A 7702-nucleotide genomic window follows, 5' to 3' on the forward strand; every position below is an offset into this window, starting at 1 on the left:
GGTTTCCATTAAAATACCAAAAAGCACCATTAGCTTTTACCATTAAAGCCACTACAAAATATCATCCTTTGAACTAATTTCCTTTGACCGAACATCTTAAACTAGCAGCGTCTGCGGCCCACGTGATGACCTGACATGATGTCGGTGCCTTAAAATTAGCGGTTTAGGTGCCAAGCGGTTAAAAACTGTATGTGTGTATGTGTCCGGTAGCAAACAAACTGTTCATAACTACAATAGTGTTAATAAAATATGAAAAACAACTTGAATTAACACATTTATCATTGTTATGTCACATTTATCTCTTTTAAGAACTCGTTAATTTTATATTGTGTGCTATGTGATTTTTCTAATTGGTTTTAAAGTATTAATGTCATGGGACCACAATGTCATTTATTGTTCATTAACTTTGGTTGGTATAGAACATGGCCGGGTCTACAGGGGCTGGGAGGGGCATTGCCCCCCATATTTTCCTTCTGCCCCCCCAAAAAATGTCCAGCCAACCTTAAAATAACGGAGTCTCTTTACACAAAAAACATCTTCTTTTGGCAAGCGCTAGCGTTTACAGATTCCGCCCACTATTGTCTGATTAGCTTATTCAAACCATTGGAATTTTTTCAGCAGTATTTAAGTCACAGGAAAAGTACTACTGTTCTCTATGACGGTAACTAAAAAACGCATCTTTAAAATATATATCAAAAACAATGCAATTTAGTATTACATAAACGTAATAACCCAACACATATTAAATTAAAAAATTTTATATAGTAAAACATGCCCAAAATAGCCCCATATCCTTTCTTAGACTCACCTCATTATTTATTCATGCAAATACAACAGCCAATGGCAAGTCTCCAGCAGCATTTAATGTGTTTGTTTTAGACGTAGTTCTGTTTATTAAAATTAGAATACGCAGTTTGGTTGTGGCATACTATATAGTAGATATAAATGATATAAGATTGTTATACAGTAAATATACAGTATTGTAACAGCTGAGCATCGGGTGCAGTGCAGTTTTAAAATCAAATTTTAGCGGTTTTGTCATCGTCATTCATCAGCTCATTCAGCTCGCGTTTGAGAAAAACTTCACACGCAAAAATCTACAGACTTGTAAGTTCAAGAGGAGCTTTCACTGCGCAAGGTCATCGTAAGGTAAAACGTTGTATTTTATAATGTTGCGTTGTATTATAATATCTAATTTGCTGTGTTATGAACAAAGCAGTGTGATTTATCTTTAGTCTCGTCGCAAATCACACTTACAGTATTTTAGGGCTTGCGCTTTTGTCTGGTGCTGTTATAGGCAAACAGGATAACCTGTGACGAATTTGTCATGCATGTCAAATTGCTTACAGGATGCAACAATATATTATTTAAAGCATTGTGCTTTTTTGTGATATTTGAGGTTGCTGCAGCAGCATGATAGGGTCAGGAATTAATGACAATACAGCTTATCACATATATCACATTGAAAATACATTATTTTAAATGAAGAAAATGTTTGAGAAGTGGAAATAAAGCATCTACTTTTAAAATTTGAACGTGGAAAATGACATATAAATTTGCCTTTTATTATAAGACATGCAAAGTAATATTGGATTGAGACATCCATAATTTTAGTGTATGAATCCTTTTAGTCGAGAAATGGCTGCCCACCCAAAAATCCTGACTGCCCCCCCAGTCCAGCAAGCCTAGTACCGGGCCTGGTATAGAAACACACTGAGAAAGAAACTGGGCTGGTAAATGAAAGTTTACTTAATTATTCAGTATTTTATCAGTCTTTCATTCTTTCTAGGAAAGCTAAAGGACCTGTTATTGCATTGAGAGCATCTTGAACAGATGTGTGATATGGTAGCACAATAGAAATGAACTGCAAGAGCTTGTAGAGGAGTAAAGACTGCTGAGAGGAACACCAATATATTTTGAATATACGTTGCATACTTGACAAGCTTGTCACATTTTTACTGCACAGAAACCATATATTGTATAACAGGTTTCATTTTACTTCATTATTATGACGATCACAGTTGAATGTAATGTGGTAATAAAAAAGGAATTGTACAGGTTTATGAAAATAAAGGTTTTAAACTTCAACTGCACATTTCATTTGCATATTCAAGAGGGAATAGTTTAAAATAATTTATTTAATTCCTTAAAAAACATATAATCTTAAAACGTAAGTAATGTGATAAAAATGAGAAAATAACGTACCTGATAGAAAAAAAAACTTTTGCTACTGTATTTGTATATAGCCATGTATAAGGGAGAATAAGTTAACCTGACTATACATTTAGGTCCTACACAGCAAAATCACCAGTGTTAAATTTTCAGGGATGGTGTTAAATACACAGTGTTGATGCTGTTTTAACACTATCTGGTAATAAAATAACACTGCCATTGCTAGGCCAGTGTTATATCCACGACAGTGTCAGTGTAAAACAAGGGTGTTACCAGATTTCACACTGAGCGGTGTAAATCAAGCCACGCCTCCACTAAACATATCCTGTCAGGGATTTTACCGCCATTTTCTTTCAAAGGAGGACTGAAGAGAGCAGGTAAATCTCATAATATTCACATGGTTTAGCTAAATTAAACTGTTATTTCTCTGTCTGACTCTACGCAGCCATTTGCCAAAAAACCTAAATAAGATATTTTTCCCATTTTATTTCCCCTTTGTTCGTTATTTGGTTCAGTTTAATCAGAGCTACCTTGTGTTACGTTGTTCCCTTGTTAGTTTGGTGTAAAGTTAAACTGCTAGCTAAAAGTTTTAACCAAGAAGGATAATATTAACAGGAGATATGAATGAATGTAAGAATTGAACCATGATAAAACGCGACATGCACTACAAATTGAAGGTATGAAATTAAGTTAAATGAAAGCTTGTTTATTCACCATATGATGCTCGTTATGAGGTAATCATCTAGGCTAGATACCGTGAGTTAACGAGGTCGTTTACATGCACGTGAGTGCACGGATATCGGTTAATTATTCAAATTACTGAAAAACACGGAGAAAACCGCAACCGCATCGTCATGTGTTGTTGTTTTTTTAGATGTATGCAAACAGGGAAAATATCGCCAAACCAACAATTCGTTTTACCTCAGAATATGCACAGATTGGATGCATTGTGTGTTGTAAGCTTTTCGTGGCGCTAGATGTCAGACAGATGCAAATAGCAAATACATACGAAAGTGTAAAACGTGTATGGCGAACATTTGTTTTTCTGTCATTATAGATGCTAGTTTGGTGAAAGTACACACTGAGTGCTTAAAATCATTCAGAAGAGATGCTGTTTTAGGGCAGTTTAAAAGACCTGACATGGATGACTTCCAATGAGAAACGACTGCTAATACTTATATAAATTCATTACAGAAGGTAAGTTTATATAATTATATATATATATATATATATATATATATATATATATATATATATATATATATATATATATATATATATATATATATATATATATATATATATATAAATAATTTTATTTGACATAACTGAACAGTTAACCAATCTTTTTAGTAACGTTATATGTAGTTTTGTACATATTATGGTTATTAATCAGGCAAGAAAGTGACATGACCTGCTGCCAACTTTAATAAAAATATATTATCTTCTCATACATCGTTTTGCTATTGATGTCATATTAAATAGCAATCAAATTGATTACTATTTTGAAAATGTATAATTGAAGATTCATATTGTCTTGAGTGCTGTTTTTAATATAAAAAGAATGTTGAGTTTTCAGAGTCTTTATTGTCATTTTTTTGTGATAGGACCCTACCAGACTATATTTGAATACGGCATACCCATGAATTCTGGAACTTTTATTTCTTAACCCAGTTTGGAGGATAAGAGCTTACCAACTATGTGAGTACACACAGTACTTTAGTACTGTACACTGTCTCTAACATGATTATACTGAGATGATTTTGATTCAAATAACGGTTGAAACTGCATCCTTTTTGGTATTTTCTTGACCCTTTTTGTCTTTGAAAATCTGCAGAAATATGCTGAGGTGATGTATTGCAAAATAGCCAACATACAACAATTAAAGGATAATTGCAGCCTATATCCTGATGAAGATATGGATGACCCTCTGTCTGGTCAACAGGAGTTTAAATATGGTAGGCTAAGTGTAAATGGGTTTGCTACTTTTACGGTTTTAAAGTTTAACTGTATACTCATGGTGTTTAAATTCTGTTTTGCTAGGACGGGACAGTGATGTGGCAGCTCTTCCCTGGCTCATTCACCTCTTGCCTTCATTTGTGAAAGGAGGAAAGACTGGAGAGGGTCAATGTGCAACTGAAGCTACTGATTGTGCTGTGTAAGTTTTTTGGTATTTTGTTCTAGTTATTTATTCAGCAGTTAGTTTGCTTGCATTGTTCACCCCATGTAAATGCATACAAGTTCATAAATACACATCAAATACATTCATCAAATACACTCTTAGGTGATGAGCATCAATCCATGCTTTGAGGGGGATGAATCAGCACAGCCCTGCCTGCTCTGCGTTGGGAACAAAAGTTGCATCCAGAATTTTTGCATCATTCTGGACCAAAAAGCCATTCTCTCCATGATGAAGACCACTGATGCAGCCTTCCACTACTGTACAGTAAAACAACTACAGAACTAAATACCAGGTTGGAACGTGTTTAAGAAAAATGAAACGTCTTTTGAATTGAAATGTCTGTTTTGTTATGGAAAAATCTTTAGTATTGTGAAGGATAAGCATTTCTGCTTGCCGATAAGGTAATTGCATGTATTTTAATGTTCAAGTTTTGAGTAGGGTGGCTAATTTTTTTAACTCTTATTTGATTTATTAAAGACTTTATAATAAGTGGTTTTCATGTCACTGCGCTGTGGTATAAGATAACTTTCATTATTCCATACTGTATTCTGTTTCTAATTGTAGCTGAGGTATTTAAATAAGCAGTGTTAAATGCAAAGTGTTGTGTGTATCAATGTAAATATTAAATGTGATTTACTTTAATAAAAAGAGGTTTTGCAATATTTCTTGTCATTTTTCTTTTATAGAAACAACCCATTAGCAACAAAGGTGGCTATTACTCAGTATTTTAACACTTAACATTGTTGAATTGACATTACACTGGTGTTGACCTTAAATTAGGAGTGTTAATTTTTAACACTGTATTTCTGTGCCAACACCAGTGTAGTGTGGAAACAACAATGAATAGTGTTGAACAAAGTGTAAAATTTAACAATATTGAGTGTTAAATTAACATATAATGGGTGTTGTTAAATTAACACTACACTTTTGACTAAATTAACACAGTGTAGTGTGGACACATATACACACTTTGCCGGTGTTAAATTTGACACCGTGGGTGTTATTTTAACACCAGTGATTTTGCTGTGTATAAATAAAGCTTATGACTAAAAATAGGTGGGTATCTGATTTAAAAAAAAACTAACTTTAGCCTACTAGGACTAAAATCACAATCCACCCTCCATTCAGATTGCCATCCATAGTCACGCTTCCTCCAAAACACATGAACAGACCAGACGTTCTCATTCACCAGTGAGAAGCCTTTCCAAAGTGAATAACAACTAAACAACTGTTTGAAATCAGAATTAGATATAGCTCGTTTTCGGTTGTGTAGACGTAGTAGTTTGCTTGTAATTTTGAAAACATAAATATTGTTACGCTAATTCTTAAAGGTACACAAACTACAAAAGCAACATAGCTACGTTTACATGCGTAAACACCTTAATCAATACGATTCAGTCCGATTGGATGCAAATTAAATTTTAATAAATTAATAAATTAAGTTGTTTCAAAAGATGTGTTTCGTTTTGTGGCTCATGTGCAGGTTGGCAATTCAGCAGGAAAGTTTGTTGCCTCTGTTTACAGAGTGGACGTGAACACGCTGATGACGTATGATGTGTCCGCCTGGTCTCTGGGCATTAATTGGGTTATTTGCCCTCTAAGGTGGTTATTACTGGAATATTAAACAGTGCATTATACAGTCTGCCAAACATGTTTTTTTTTAATAATAATTTTATTAATTAAAATCAGTATTTTAAAGTGATAATCATGTCAAATGATAATCATCAAGTGTTACTACATCATTCTAAAGTAATTACTTCAATGGGATCAATATTCTATAGTAAAGATCATAGTTACCAACTAGTAATTCCTTTAGAAGGATGTAGTAACACTTGAATTATATTCATAGGTTTTTATACTTAAATTTACTGTCACATCTGTCTCCCTGAATGTGTACACAGATACAAAGAGATGACAGTAATTTATGAAAACCTGAATATAGCCCTTACGAAAATGGTTTTACAGAAAAAAGAAACATGGTTACTGTAGTAAAACACAATTTAATTTTAAAAATCATATTTAACCCTTGACTTGTGTAGTAAAATCATGGTTTTGCTGATAGTAATCACTACACAAAAACCATGGTTAATACACTGTTACCATAATAAAACATGTTTAATAAAGGGAGGTACCATAATGCGTGTTATTAATTGTTCCATTCACTAAATTCCGTTGCAGTTCAATCGTCTCCTGTAGGCAGTGTTTGAATCAAATGAGAGATAGCAAGCATAACTTAAGAGGAGAGTCAGTTTTTCAAAAGAAACATATTAGAACAAATGCCAAATATCACTGTGTTACAACTAAAGGAGTTAATGTATGGAATAGCTGCAGTGATGAGATGAAATCATGTACATCAATTAGTAAATTCAAGAGATTATTTAAAAATCATGTATTGAATGGCTATAAAAAGGACTTGAGGTTATAGTATGGTATATTGAAAGAAATGAAAATAGTGTTGTAGGTATGTATGCATGTTTGCATCTGTCTGTGGTCTATGTATGTATAGGTATATGCGAGCTGTAGGTAGGTAGATATGAGGTGAATATTTATGTAAATAAGAATTGTGTGGAATCTTTGTGTATTTATCTAATTGATAAAACTAGAGAAAGGGGGTGGGATTTGAAAAGTTTATGAACTTCTTCCTACTCCTTTTGAACATGGGAATATATTTGTGTTTTTTTTATTTTTTATTTATTATTTATAATAATTTTGGTTTGGTCCTTATTTATCTGTCATTTTTATTTTTATTTTTTTGTTTGTTTTGTATGTATGTATGTATACACAGTATTAATTCTTTATTATTATATATGTATATTTTTGTATTTTTATTACATGTTCAAATAAACTTATTATTATTATCAACAGTAAATATCAACAAATATTTTAATATTTGGTGCAGATCATTACACTGTTTATCTTATATTGTGTACACTCTCACTCACTGTACATCCTACTGACACACCAGAAACAACAGAGCCGTAAATCTGCCTCCAGATCTGCAGCCTCCTCATACTCACTTGTAAAGCAGTGAGCGTCTTCTGTCTCCAGTACAGCAGGAGGCGCTGCAGCTCTTTAGTCCGCAAATAAACTCACTAAAGAAAGAAAGAAAGAGCGCGCGTGTGATCAGTGTTGCCAACTTGGCGACTTTGTCGCTAGATTTAGCGACTTTTCAGACCCCCTTAGCGACTTATTTTTAAAAAAGCGACTAGCGACAAATCTAGCGACTTTTTCTGGCATTGTTGGAGACTTTTTACGTGACATTCACTCTTCTCAATGAGCAGCTACCGCTGCTTCTGTGGGCTCCACCCCCGACCCAAAGCATTCACAGGCGGTCTAGTCCTCGCGCAG

General features: G+C 33.7%; 1 long non-coding RNA gene across 1 annotated transcript; it reads left to right on the top strand.

Moving 5' to 3' along the window:
* Positions 1-2287: 2287 nt before the first annotated feature.
* Positions 2288-5016, top strand: LOC129424502 (uncharacterized). The gene is made up of 6 exons (XR_012368809.1): positions 2288-2549; positions 3230-3369; positions 3780-3873; positions 4010-4130; positions 4216-4330; positions 4457-5016. It is a non-coding gene; the product is annotated as an uncharacterized lncRNA (long non-coding RNA).
* Positions 5017-7702: the final 2686 nt, after the last annotated feature.

The sequence above is a fragment of the Misgurnus anguillicaudatus genome, unplaced genomic scaffold, assembly GCF_027580225.2.
Source record: "Misgurnus anguillicaudatus unplaced genomic scaffold, ASM2758022v2 HiC_scaffold_33, whole genome shotgun sequence".
In the NCBI taxonomy this organism is placed as follows: Eukaryota; Metazoa; Chordata; class Actinopteri; order Cypriniformes; family Cobitidae; genus Misgurnus; species Misgurnus anguillicaudatus.